Source organism: Pararge aegeria, chromosome 4 (assembly GCF_905163445.1).
Source record: "Pararge aegeria chromosome 4, ilParAegt1.1, whole genome shotgun sequence".
NCBI lineage: Eukaryota > Metazoa > Arthropoda > Insecta > Lepidoptera > Nymphalidae > Pararge > Pararge aegeria.
The window spans coordinates 17,062,112-17,077,453 of NC_053183.1; the positions used below are offsets into that span (position 1 = coordinate 17,062,112).

The 15,342-nt window shown below is 37.2% G+C and overlaps 1 protein-coding gene across 1 annotated transcript in view; it reads right to left on the reverse strand.

Moving 5' to 3' along the window:
* Positions 1–9,233, reverse strand: part of LOC120637657 (acetylcholinesterase-like) — a 72,911-nt gene extending 63,678 nt beyond the window's left edge. The window contains exon 1 of the mRNA XM_039909580.1: positions 9,147–9,233. The gene's annotated coding sequence lies outside the window, so the exon portion shown is untranslated. The remainder of the gene's footprint in view (positions 1–9,146) is intronic.
* Positions 9,234–15,342: the final 6,109 nt, after the last annotated feature.

Consider the following 15,342-nt stretch of genomic DNA (forward strand, 5'->3'; position numbering starts at 1 on the left):
TAAAATACCAATTCTAATATTTTTTTCTGCTACATGATGCAACCGCAATTGATATTATTGATACCGCCGTCGCACCGCGCCGCTGACACTCTGTACAGGTCGCTTCTTACACCCCAAACTATAATTTTCATTTTTATCTACATTATTTTTTTTTACCAATCAATCGTTATCATTGGTCAAATTAAGTACGAAAATGAAGCCGCCATAAATAACATAAACACATATATAATTTTAGTATGTTAGGCTTTCTCCAATGATGGCAAGTTGAATGAGTGTAAAATTCACGTAAAGCCAGACCACGTGGTCTGGAACTGTTATACTCGTAGATAGTGTTCGAGATCAAAAAAACCAGACAATGTGTGGGCGGTCACGGATTTAGCCTAGCTGCGGACGGCGTTAGCATAGAAACAAGGTTCCTTAATCTTGAACAACAACAATAAACGCAATCGGCCGATTGGAAGCAGTCCCACAACTGGAAAATTTTTGTGTGATGAACCTTAATGTTTTCTGTGTGATGGGTACTAAGATGACTGATGAATATTTTTATGAATAATATACATATATACTTATGAAATACAGAAAAACACCCAGACACTGGGTGTCGGCCAATCCGGACCAATCGGCCGTCAAAATTTTGGATACAATAGTTACTAAAATACATGTCTGCTGGCAGAGCATAATAAATAATAACCATTACCAATAGTTTGGAGTATCATTAATATTCCTAAAGCCTTGGCTGGTCATTAATAAAAATTTGATGTTTGTAAATGTAGTACGTTTCCATTGCGCATTGACGGAGCAATGACATTATACTGACACTGTCGTTATTTTAAAATAAATTTATCTCTCTATTACTCTCGGACCGATTTTGTAGATCGAACGAACAGCCCTCTTCTGTAGCTGAAATTAGTGCTAATATCGCAGCAAGGTTTTTGTATAAAAAAATTAAGAAAAAAGTTCGGACGTTGAAGCGGTGATAGCTTAGTAGGCTTTCAGACTACCTTATTTTTTAGGTGATTAAAGCTCCAAGAGCAAGAATAGGTATATTTATTAAACCTGTTTCCTGCGAATTCATCCGCGTTTGGTTTTGTTAAGCTTATTTTAAGTAGTGAATTCATAGTTGGGTGTTGTTTTTAAAAATAACTTTTTCAATAACTCTTTTGTTTAATTATTATGTTACACTTCTACATGAAATGTCCAATTGGAATAAATGAAAAAAAAATTTACTGCTTAACAATTACCCTTGATGATAAAACAAAACGATTTATATAAATAAAAATTATTACTGCTATACTAATCCACTTTTGTTTCTACCGGCGATCTAATAAAACACAGAAGCTGTTATCGCGGCTTTACTAAGATAGTTGGATAAAATCTTTCGCGGACTTTTAAGTATGTAATAATGAGTACTTTAAACATGTAATAAATATTTTTTGTGTATCATCAATAGTTTTCTCAGCCAACCAATTAATAAATTTTATACGCCAAATTATGCTACCTTTGGTTACATTATAGCAAATTTTTTGAGAATTTCCATTTTTCCATTATGTATATAGTTTAGTGTTTTAGTGAAAAAAATGGTTAAATTCAATCCACTACTTTCGGAGCCCATTGGGTACAAGCAAACAGAAAAATTTTTCCTCTTTATAATATTAGTCTAGATGTGCGTACATCTCAGTCGTTTGTTTAAATATGTAGAAGCTATTGCAGAATTGGAAATAATTAAAACAAAAAAATTAAAAAGTATTTCAAGTAGTCCTACTTTATAAGCACTTTAAAACCTGAAAAAAAACGTCCAAAATAAGACGGATAAACCTAACTTTTTTGAACTTCAAATGCTCCTAAGGTTTGAGAAAAGGCTTTAAGGAAAATCATCGTGACACACTGTTTCCAGAGTGTACATAAAATTTGCTTAACTGTAAACTAATTTTAATTTAGTCCTTATATTATCAACAAGTAAACTTGTTATTTCTTGGAAGTTACTTTGCTAGGAAGCAGGCTATCTGAACCTTAAGATACTTATAATAATAATAATAAATAAATATACTACGACAATACACACATCGCCATCTAGCTAATTAGTCACAGATAGTAACGCAGTAGTAGCATCTATGCGGAAAATCTGACCTTAATGTAAGTGCTTGTATTCGGAGCTTTCTCGGTCACGTGAAAAATCTGTGTGGTATAATAACATTACAGCGCAACACCACAGAACTTTCAAAATACGATATCTACGCAAGTTTTGCCGCAATACCGAACGTGCGGTGTAATTGCAAATATTAATTTTAATCCAAATTTTATAAATTTAAAATGCATATAAAAAATTTCGGAATCGACAGGATATGAACCTGCGACTCTGGCAAACGCGGCCTGAGCGCTTTCTCCAATTAAGCTACGGCTCTCCTACCGAGGTAAAATAAAAAAAAAAAAGTGTAGGTAAAAATATAAAAAATTATATCAAAATATCTGGAAAAATCACAAGACTTACTTCAGTCGGTAATAGTAAAGTCATTCATAAAGGAATATAAAAACAAAAGCCGGCGACCCCTCACAGAGCCTGGTGGCCCGGTAAACGGCGGAGCAGCCGGGAAACGTTCGGGTGCTATTCGCTTACAAGATCCTCTTTTAGTAGCAGTAGAAGTTTTTGTGACAAGAGCTCGCCAGGGGAACTACAACCGCCATGTTGACTTCTGCCGCCAAGCCGCATTTCTGTGTTCCAGTCTTAAAGACGTGGTTGCCAGTATGAATACAGGAATGTGAAGTTTACCACCGTCAGGATGATGGAAACATGAATCACTTTACCGGATATGCTTTTGCGTGCCATGCGAAGTGTTAGTTTGTTCATAGGCGATGGTTTTCCGCTTACTATGAAATCTCCCTCAACTGTTTCTATAAAAAAAAAATCGCCGACGATCATAGGATATATTGGCCGTCAGTTGATAGGAGTTCGGCAGGGCGACTGTATCGTAGACGTTTTCTACGACAAGAAAACCGTTTACCTATGACGTGTAACAACGATAACACACCCAATCACGGTGGCCCATAGCATGTTGCGTGCTACCTAATAGTATTCCGTGATATACATAGAGCTATAAAGAACATTAAGTATGTATTTAACACCTCATTACTAAATACTTTCACTTAAATTCCATCACAGAGCTAATTGTACTTACTGATTTTTATGACTCTATTTATAATATAAAAAAAAAACTAGCTCTGGCACGTGTGGTTAGTCTTGGCTCGTAGCTTTTCAGCAAAGAAGTGTCCTAAGAAAAGAGTTATTAAAATTCCAGGGTTTAATTGTTAATGGAAGGTGAAAGTTTTTAAAAATACTACCCCAAAACGAGTGAAATAGTGATTGGAAGTTTTTATGAAAGTAAGTTTTTTTTTAATGTTATATCCTTAAAAAAAATATTCTGATTTTAATTCGCTTTATTAGCTTTGCCTTGTGGCATTGGGAATAAGAACCATGGGGAAAATTCTTCATCGCGGGATATCAGAAAGTCTACGTAAAGAAAGTTGCCGTCATCTACTACTATGAGATGATTTGATAGAAGCCGTGCCGTGTGACAATGAAAACACACAACATCGTTAGTACATTTTTGAAAAATATACTTTGTTTAACGACAACGCTTTTGTTCGATCAAAAACAACGCTTTTTCAAACCCAAAGGACACTTTAAGTGTTAAAGGGGATGAGTGTGGATAATATGGTATGAAAAAAGGCATAACACGGTAAACATGGACCAGAAATGCGAAAATAATGTGGACGAAACTTGGTCAAGCATACCAAGTTGTCGGTGTTTTAAAATCACCAGCCCGTCTACCAAAGGGCAGGAGACAATTTATTCCGAGGAAAGGATAAAAAAATATCTTCTCCCACAGCTTCATCTATTCTCAGAGCACTGGCACACAAGTGTGAATAGTATCCAAATAATATATGTGTAATAATAAACGGGGGTTAAATTCTGAGATTCCATGTTCCCGTGCTTTAATTATATCTCGTGTCAGGGGATATTATCGCGGGATATAATTTTTGTCTGCTGCCTGTGCTAGCCCTGCGGAGACGTTAAGGTTTATATTATAAAGTTGGGTCTGAATAAAGGCATATGTTATCTATATATTAATACGTGAAGCAAAAGCTATGTACTCCTTTTTACGAAAATTGCGCGGACGGAGGAGTATGAAATTTTCCACACTTATAGGTTATATAGAGAAGGAGTGTAGAATGCTATTTTTTTTTAATTTATGCATAAAACTTTCATTCAATCTATAAAAAAACACTACACACACACTATGTATGTATTTGTCACATGTATATATAATCTTTTTAATATTTTTTTTGATTAATATTTATTTAAAAGAACTGCCAACTTAACAATGTAGCCTAGTAGTAACCCGTATATCTATATATTCTACATAATGTTTAAACTTATAATTTAAATTAACTTTGGTCGAATTTCAAGTAGTGGGCGACCACTAGTTACCATTATTATGGGATAAATAACATTTATAGGCTAGCGTTGATATATGTTGATAATAAACTACGTCATTATCATCCTAAGCCTGTTTATGCCCCAACCCTCCACGCTGCTCCAATACGGGTTAAGGGCTTTAAGTAAGTTTCAAAAAACATATCATCTTATAAACCCACTACATGGCACGTGCGTCCTCCGACAATAAGGGGTAAGGGCGTAGTCCACCACGCTGGCCCAATTTGGATTAGTGGACTTAACACACCCTAGAGAACATTATCGAAACTCTCAGGTGTGCGGGTTTCCTCAAATTTTTTCCTTCACCGTTGAAGCAAGTGATATTTAAATTGCTTCACAGAAAGCATATAAAGCTATTAAATCTTTGTAGTCTTTCACAGCAAAAGAAAGGTATATAATTCTCGACCCTATATCTGACTAAATGTCAAGATTACCTGTAACCCAAAATTTCCAGTAAGGTTTTCTTAGCTATTTACTAAAACTTTGGGATGATAAAAAACTATTTAATATGTAGGAAGAGATCCGTAAGAGTCGCGTAGCTGGAGTGTCAATGGGGGGTCCGAAGGTGCTGGAATGGCGACCGCGCACTGGGAAGTACAGCGTTGATCATACCCCTAACCGTTGGTCATACCCCAATGAAATGGACAGATGACATCGCGTCGCGGGGAGCCGCTGGACACACAAGTGGCACAAAACCACGGAATTTGGAACTCACTACAAAATGCCTACAGCAGTGGGCGTCTATCGGTTGATATGATGATGGTGAATGAATGAATGAATGAATATACTTTTATTGCACACCACCAAAAGAACATAAAAAAAGAAAAGTATTAAAAAACAACGTAAACAATGTTAGGGCCTTATCGCATCATAGCGATTTCTTCCAGGCAACCAATGGTGAAGAAAACAAATACAGAAAATAGTAAGGTGTATGCGACACCTTACGCGATATACGTGTACCTATAAAATAAATATTTTATTACTTAAAAAAAATATATAATACTAGCGTACCCAGCCCGCTTCGCCGGGCTAGATTTTGCTTTATTTTATCTAAACAATAAACTTACATCATTAAATTTTTAATTTAAGTCTCATAATATATAAAATCATTTATTTCTCTCCGTATTCATTCTCTTCTATTCTCTTCTCGAGCGGGTGAAGATCATTATCTATCTACCTATCTACAATAGAATATCATCATAGTAATTAAAAGCTGTATTTGACAGTCTGACAGTTCAAAAATAGGAGTGCTCCGATCGTCAACAAACTTTACGGGATTACTCGCCAGGTCAATCCGGAGATTCCCTGAAAGTTTCATTGAAATCGGTCCAGTCGTTACGAAGCCTATACGGAACATACCCACACACTTTATCTTTTATATATATAAAAGATATATATAAAAAACAATATTTGTAACTAAAGACATATGTCTTAAATAAATAAATAATTAGATGATGTGGGAATAACTTATTATTTCGGTTAGGTTCAATTTTACTCAAGCAAGTAGACTATGTTCTGAGCCCTTCTCATTCTGTGAGGAGACTTTGACCTATAGTGGGTCGGTAATGGTTTGATGATGAAAAACAAATTGAAATGGAAAAGTACGCAGAGCGGCCATTTAGCATTTTAGGTTGCGTTTAAGTTTGCAACGACCTCAAATCTAGTCCATTCGGGACTCGCTCTAACGATTACTATCACAATAATATGTTAGTGGTAATAACCGAGATGGCATTAACCTCCTTTCCGTAAAATGGGGCTGAAATAATGCTCATTTCTAATCCAGTAAGACTTCGTACTGAGACATTTTTGAGTAGTGTATTATATTTGTCTTGATAGTTAATCTTTTAAAACGCGTAACGGCTGAACCGACGTAAATTTCTCTTTCTTCTCGAACAAGTTTATGACTAAAAGACTACCTCACTGGCGCAACGGTGAGCGCTGTGAATTTAAGTAGGAGGTCCCGGGTTCGTTTCCCGGCAGGGGCGATTTGGAAATGTATGAGGAAGGGAGGGAGGCTTTGGCCGTGGCTAGTTACCACCATACCGACAAAGACGTGCTGCTGAGCGATTTAGTGTTCCGGTGCAATGTCGCATAGAAACCGATTAGGGGTATGAGTACCATGCTCCCTAACAGATTAGCCCGCTACCATCTTAGACTGCATCATTACTTACCACCAAGTGAGATTGCAATCAACGGCTAACTTGTAGAGGAATAAAAAAAAAAGCTAGTAACTAGTCGGGCAATCTCCAACGAAAATTTACTTCAGTTCAGCTTTTAAAGCCGCGACAACTCAGGACGGTTTCAATTCAAAAATAATCGACCTGTTCTTCGTAAAATTCGTGGCTAAGGTAATTCATTGTTCCATATTTTCTGTCGATAAGCTCTAAGCCCTAACTCGGACCTAGGAAATAGGCGTTGCCAAAACAACATAGAATACTGAATGGTTATATACGTCATAAAAAAGAATTAACAATTATTAAAATTCATTTTCTTTTATAAACAAGACACAATAATTAAACCCACAGCCAAAGCTGCATTGTCTCCAGTTTATTTCGACTACCTTGAACAAGCCTTTGTCACTGACAGGCGTATACGAATTATTAAAAAAAATACGGTTCAGTTCACACAAAGATAGTCTCCTTTGAATGTAGAATGTGTATCCTAAAATTACTAGAACACAAACATTTTGTTGACCTCGCCGGCGCAGTGGTGAGCATATCGGTCTAACAAGTGGGAGGACTAGGGTGCGATCCCCGACGAGGGCAATTTGAGAATTTATAAAGCTGAAGGGAGGTTTTGGCCGTGGTTAGTAGAAACTAGCCTGCTTACAAAACGTAGAAGGGGTACTGCCGACTTGCCGAAGTTAGACCTCTATCACCTTAGACTCCTTCACCACTTATCACCAGGTGAGATTGTAATCAAACTTGTGGTGGAAAAAAAAAAGGTTTAAGATATATTATTATTAATATTCCTCGGGTAACGGGCTAACCTGTTATGGGATATTGCAGTTCTATAAAATTCGTACCCCTAATCGGTTTATTTGCGACATCCGACGGGACGCTACATCGCTTTGCGGAACGTCTTTGTCGGTAGTGTGGTAGCTAGGCACGACAGAAGCCACCCACGGATAAACATAGTACTCTAGCATAATTTAGCAAACTGAGTTTCGGTGTTTTTTTTTTTAAACCTATTATTCAGTAGGTAAGCGGCCATAATTTATGATGAAGGAAAACTTAATCTTGCTTGTTAGCATGAAGTTTGAAGATTGTAAGCATGTTTAAAACGGCATCGATATGTGTACATTTTTGCGTCCCTTTTCGTTACAAATCAGGCCTCGAGCACGCGCTAATAAATCCATATGATGCAACGCGGCATTTTAAACAGCATGGATGTTAAATAGCGTCAGAGGCTTGTAGCCAATAGTTGCTGGCCAATCGGGTAGTTACTTTTCACAGCTGCTGTAAAAATGAGTGCGATATTTTTACTGTTCGTGTATATGTATTTCCATAACCATAACTTCTAAATGCCTGAACATATTTCGATGTATTTGGGTATCTTTAGTATCCTTACATCATGCATAATGACACTGTCTGTAACGTTTTACGAGTATGTATGAAAATCGATAAAGTGGGTGTATGGTGCCATTTTTTATTTTTATTTACGTGCTTGACGGCAACTTACCTTTTTTATTTCATAATAGCAATAATAATGCAAGCCGATTCTCAGCTAAGGTTAATTTGAACATTTATAATTTCTTATATGTATTTATTAGCTTCATTTAACTAGTAGAAATCGTCACATAAGGAAAAAACGTTATGCCCCCTCAATGCAAATATAAACCTTATTTTAATGTCTAAGAGTTGTAAATAGAGCACAGGATCACAGAATGGCTGATGTAAAGTCAGTTATGAAGTTTTGGCTGCAGCTACAACTTCATCAGCAAAGCCATACCGCCAACATTCACAACAGTGTCATGTCAAGTAGAAACCTAAGAAAGTAGAAATGCTATGCAATTTGGTTTGGACCATTTCAGACCGCATCTTAATTAACTTACGATGTTGTCCCCATAGGCAAACGATAATTTGCCATCGAATAAAAGAACGCCAAATGATTTCCTAGTTTACTATGAAAAGACCCAGATTTGCACAATATGTTCCGATGTCTAAATTTTAATACGACCTACTCCGGCACATTACCATACAAAGCAAAAACGGGAAAGGAAAAATTCTCGACAGAAAAAATCTACACCAATACTTTAATGTGAATACAAAGACACTGTTTAAAGTAGAGCTTAATAAATTCTAATTAAGCGTAGGATATGGCACGATAACAAAGAGAATTTATTTCAAAAAATGTCCTTGTCTTGACCCTGAAATTATCAGACGCTCTCGCGGATACTACATGTTATCACGATTCTCTTTAACCCCAAACGTTTCGGGGTAGCCTACGCCAGCTACGCCAGACGATCGCCTACGCGGCTGTGAACCGTAGCAGCGTAGCACCTACACATTTAAATTTCACCCAAACCGAAAAGTTCCTATAAACAATACGGGCGAATTAATCGTCGTTACATAACGGCGATGCGTAAAATCGTAAACGAATTGCAAAAAAAATTTGCGTATTTTTTTTTATTGGAATCGGTGTTCGGACTTACCTGTATATAGTTGTCTCGTTCTTTCGGATTGAAGGTCGGATCTGATTACAGAGGGCACTGGTGCACTCGCGGTCGCGTGCAACTGCGGCGGAGGGCGGCTACAGACTGACTACACTGGGCCCGGCCAGGAGCCCCTGCCCTTTCCCCCCGCGCGCGCGCCCCCGCACCCTAGCGGATAAACAACGTGCATTGTAGGCGCGATCTGTGGACCTGCTCTGCTGAGTACACACGAACACACCTCCATCGACTCATACTCCTGTTTCGCAACTGTTGCCTCTTTTGTACAGCTTATTCGTTCGTGCCTTGTATCGAACCAGTAATGGAAGTTGTACTATTTTTCGTATCAGTAGGCACGTTCATACAAACAGTCAGTAAACAAATTTGTTACCCAGATACTGGTCTAGCATTATAGATTTTGGATTTAAGTATGGCAGTAGAACAAATCCGGGATAACGATGTTATTGGGTTCTGGAATATGCCGTCATATATCGGAAGATATTCAATTTGGTGCAGAGCGTAAAAAAGGGTCTATTGTGATTTTATCCAACGCATATAATATAAATACCTTCGTTCCAACAAAGATATTATTACAATGTAATGAAAGATTACCTGACTTTGACTTTCGCATTGATTTTTTATAAAGTCATCTATTGTACGCTTCTTGGTGCTGAATTTATACTGCTCATTTAGTATAAGTTCAGGTAAGTACGATATATCAAATGCAAAGTTAAAACTCCTATCACAGGCCCTTATGAAGCGTTCATACATTTGTTTCCATAATTGTAAGGGGATGGTGATAACTTCATTCGCCAACTTAAACCTAAAACTACAGGGTTCCAAACGCGCTCTGGTCTAAGAAGAGCCCACAATAAACTTAGCCGGTTAATTTTTTTTGTTATCACCATCACAGTAAATTAATATTAAGCTATGAAGTTAGAGCAGTTCACACCCAAGCTTTTTTATCGTTTAAGTAAACCTTAACATTATAATATCTTTTGAACCATCGATGTATTCATAGTCATATAAGGTAGGCAAGGGCAAGAAGGGCAGATGGAAATAATAGATTCCTCAACAAACTTGATAATTTTCATCATTTATGCGTATTTATGAAGCAGTGATAGCATAGTGGGTAGGACTTCAACTTTACTTTCAGGGGGCCGAGTTCGAATCCCAGCACGCACCTCCAACTTTTCTAAGTTATGTGCGTTTTAGGCAATAAAAAGATCACCTGCGTAAACGGTGAAGGAAAACATCGCGAGGAAACCCGTTTACCAGAGAGTTCTGCATAATGTTCTCAAAGGTGTGTGTAGTCCACCAATCCGCACTGGGTCCGTGTGGCGGACTACGGCCTTAACCCCTTTTCATTTTGGGAGGAGACCCGTACCCTGTATTGGGCCGGTAAGGAGTTGATATAGTACTCCAATAATTGCAATCTTTGGCATAGTCCGCAGCTTCTTAAGCGAGTTTCAGTTTCTAATTATAAGATTTTGTAGAGACTGTCTTTTGTGAGGCGGTGATAGCGCAGTGGCTAAGAAATCGATTTCACTCTGGGGGGGCCGAGTTCGAATATCAGCACGCACATCTAACTTTTCTAAGTTATGTGCGTATTAAGTAATTTAAAACATCACTTGGTTCGACGGTGAAGGAAAACATCGTGAGGAAACAAGCTTGCATGAGAGTTCTACATAATGTTCTAAAAGGTGTGTGTAGTCCACCAATCCGCACTGGGCCAGCGTGGTGGACTACGGCCTTAGTCCCTTCTCATAGTGTGAGAAGACCCGTGCCCTGTAGTGAGCCCGGAATGGGTCGATATGATATAGAGGCTGTAAGATATGTTTTCTAAATGAATATGATTATATTAATAGTTGACTGATCAAACAGATGTCTCAGGTGGTGATACGAGAAAAATCAACACCTTTGTACCAATCAATATATTTCTGGTTATATAAAGTTCCGCACTGTGTCCTTTAACATGAGACGTAGGTGACAAACCTCATGTGCCTGTATCGAAGCCCTTCCAGCCGGAACACATCAATGCCGTTTGGCGGCCAAAATAATGGAGATACTACTTCCCAGGAAGAGCTTTGTCCCAAAAAGTTCCACTTCTAAACAGCTACTATATATTATACTAGTGTACCCAGCCCGCTTCGCCGGGCTAGCTTTTGCTTTATTTTATTTAAACAATAAACTTACATCATTACAATTTTTTAATTTAAGTCTCATAATATATTAAATCATTTATTTCTCTCCGTATTCATTCTCTTCCATTCTCTTCTCAAGCGGGTGAAGATCATTATCTACACCCATGTACATCCAACAATAGAATATCATCATAGTAAATAAAAGCTGTATTTGACAGTTTGACAGTTCAAAAATAAAATAGGAGTGCTCCGATCGTCACCAAACTTTACAGGATTACTCGTCAAATCAATCCGGAGATTCCCTGAAAGTTCCATTGAAATCGGTCCAGCCGTTTCGGAGCCTATACGGAACACACTTTCTCTTTTATATATTTAGAAGATAGAAGATTCATAAAAACTTTACGAAAAGCCTAAAGAATTCATAATAAATATTTTAACAGTTAAAACTCTCTCAGGCACCAAATACTGCAAGTAATTAATACAAAAGCACCCTTTACAGATTTAATAGAGTTTAAACCACTAGATCATATGACGTTATTGGAATCCTTTAACTAATACAAAAAGCCCCCATATTGCTCTTGTCCCAATAAGCGTAGAACGTCTGAACCCAACCAATTTTATTAAACAAAGTCTTAGCGTATCTTGTCTTCAAGATTGCTCTAGTGGCATCCCAAGTACTCCAATAATTGCAATCTTTGGCATAGTACGTAGCTTCTTGAGATAGTTTCAGTTTCCAACTAATTATAAGCTTTCGCATAGACTGTGATGTTAAGTAAGATGTCAATTCAAAAGCAATTTAATTTCGGTCTAGCGTGAAAACTTCCTAACTGGCGTTATTATAAAGAGTTTATAAAAAGTTAAAACTCTGTTCGAGTTTATAATAATAATACCTTTTAAATTGCATTGCAAGCTCGGTAAAAGCATCGCCTCATTGGTCTACTAGAACCGGTGCGAAGGCGATGCTTTTACCGAGCTTTTAGCGAGCATGCTCAACTGCAGATACAGGGTACCCGCACCTGTGATACAGGGACTTGGGTCCAATCAAATGATTAGTATTGGATTTTTCTATCTAGAAGTTGTTAGCACTGACTCGGAGTTAGAAAATTTGCGGCGATTGGCCTTCATGCTTCGGAGAGCGCTTTAAATTGTAGGTCATGCGCCTGATCTTTTTCCGCACGAGTAGGATCTGCCGTCCTATTGGACTACGAGAGTAAAAGAATACAGAGTGCACCTGCGTTTGCGCACACACTTATGCACTATAACATGACAGAGTTAAGAACATACAGAACCCTCATTCAGCCATTATTAGTGTTTAAAAACAGTGAAAACGGCACGGCCATTTTGCTTGGCTTCACGCCCGCGGAATGTTGCTAGCTCACGAACGTTTCCCATGGTAAACGATTAGAACATAATTACTATCAACTGCTAAATAGAATCAAGTCTTTAAGAGATAAATTTAAAGAAGCTAAAAATATGACGGTGGACTATCAATACATATTTGAAAATTTAATTATGTACATAAAAATATAACAAAATTTAAAAAGAAAGTGCACTGTCACAATATTAATATTAGAAGTAAAAATAAACTTTCTGCATAAAATTAGTAATACATTTAATTGTAACATTTAACATTTATTTTTTTATACATTAACCTTGAGATGTCTCTCAATAATTTCAAAGTTTGACGGCCTAGTGACGCAGTGCGCAGCGACCCTGCTTTCTGAGTCCAAGGTCGTGGGTTCGATTCCCACAACTGGAAAATGTTTGTGTGATGAACATGAATGTTTTTCAGTGTCTGGGTGTTTATCTGTATATTATAAGTATTTATGTGTATTTCAATCATAAAAAAAAAAAATATTCATCAGCTATCTTAGTACCCATAACACAAGCTACGCTTACTTTGGGGCTAGATGGCGTTGTGTGTATTGTCGTAGTATATTTATTTATTTATTTATTTAAGTTTATATAAAACGTAAGCTTATAGATAAATCCTAATATTATATTAAGGATTACATGGATGATAAAAACTTGGTTATGAATGGCTTATAACAAAAAAAACCTGGCCCACAACAAGTGGGCCGTATGTTCTTGATTCTGAGTATGACATCTCTAGATAGTTGGAAAATGTCTATGGCCGAAATTTGTCGGGGAACTGTTTTTAATGCGGGTAACTCTCTATATTTTACAGTATATAAACCGTGTAAGTGATGTTTTATGTTTTATCTTTTAACGATTCGTACTAATTAAGTTATCATTGTAATTAACATCATTGTATATATGTATAACACGAAATAGAATGGTCTGTGTCTTCTGATAATACTAGAAGTTTTAAGTAAAGTCAAAGTCAAAGTCAGATGTAAAATATAACATAGAAGTGAGTTGATGGCGATAACTAAATTCGTCAAATTAAAACTAAAGCTACGAGGGTTCCAAACGCACCCTGGTCTAAGAAGAAGCCCACAACAAACTTAGCCGGTTGTTTTTTTTTTTTGTTATCACCATCTCACATTGTCACTTAAAACTATTTAAGAAGCAACCTGGTTAGAGCAATAATTGACACCCAAGCATTTTTATCGTTGACGTATTCCTTAATACTATAATAGGACTTTTCTACAAGCTTACGTTTAACAAGTAGTAATAGAACTTTTTTGTGACAGAGCCCGTCTGGGGAAGTACTATCGAAAAACTTGTTTGTGGCGCCAAGCAGCATTGTTGTGTCTAACATGTGTTAATCCATGGTATAATCTATCTCCATTCTAAAATTCAGCCAAATTGGTTTAGTAGTTTTTACGTAAGAGAATAACAAACCTGAAGAGTATCTGCAAGGTCCCGGGCTTGATTCCCGGCAGAGACGAATTGGGAATTGATAACTTCTGAATTTGCTCTGGTCTGGTCTGGTTGGAGGCCTCGGCCTTGGCTAGTTACCACCCTACGTACAAAGACATGCCGCTAAGCGATTTAGCGTTCCGGTACGTTGTCGCGTAGAAACCGATTAGGAGTATGGGTTTAATATAAATGCCCTAACAGGTTAGCCCACTACCATCTTAGACTGCATCATCACTTACCACCAGGTGGTGATGATGATTGCAGTCCTAGGCTTACTTGTAGTGTAAAAAAACATCCATCAAAACGCTCGCATTTATAATATTAGTAGGATATCTAACAATACATTAATTTCGAGCCGGTATGAGAGAGCCTTTATCCTTCAAGTGAAGTAAATAAGTATCTCATACATAATTCTGAGGACGTCCGTGACCCTACTCGTCAGGTGCCGTGTGAAGAGGGCATTATGCCTACACTCCACGGTTATGGTATTTTTGCATGTCCTTTTTACGATACGTTACATTCCAAAGTGGGCCCGCCCGGTTATCAAATGGCTTCCTGTCCTGGTATTTTATTAAGTACGGTCACTTGAACACACTTTACACCAATATTTGCCCACGCTGTACTTTTGCTTACAAAAGTTGATTATATTGGATAGCATCATGAGTTACTTTGAGGAATTCCATGATAAACAATGAATGTTAGGCTTAATTTTGAAAACCAGGCAAATATACACGGTATTTATAATTTTTTTCAAACTTTATACTAATCAGATTTTACAAAATGTACTCTACGTTTTGCTCCGACACCAGAGCATCCTCGGGAGGTGTTGGCTTCACAATCAAAAATTTTTTATTGAAGTTGTTGCAACAATAAAGCCAACATCTCCTGAGGATGCTCTGTTGTCGGAGGAAAATGCACGTAGAGTATTTGCACCGTGCACATTTACCTAATTTTCTATCATAATCGCCAATACGTTCATTCAAAGAGATATCTTAGAACGAATCAAAGCCAATGTAATAAAAAAAACAGTTTACATAGCGACTGTACTAGCTACGGCGTAGGCGTGCTACGATACTACAGAAAATATTATTGCTAGAGAAATTATTACCCCTGCAACTTTTAAAACAAGATTTTTGTATTATTTTCATTCCACCATCTTACTTTTGTAAAGTAAAGATAAAGCAACGGACATTAAATTGCTTAAAACGTACGTAACTCTTAAAAGTTAG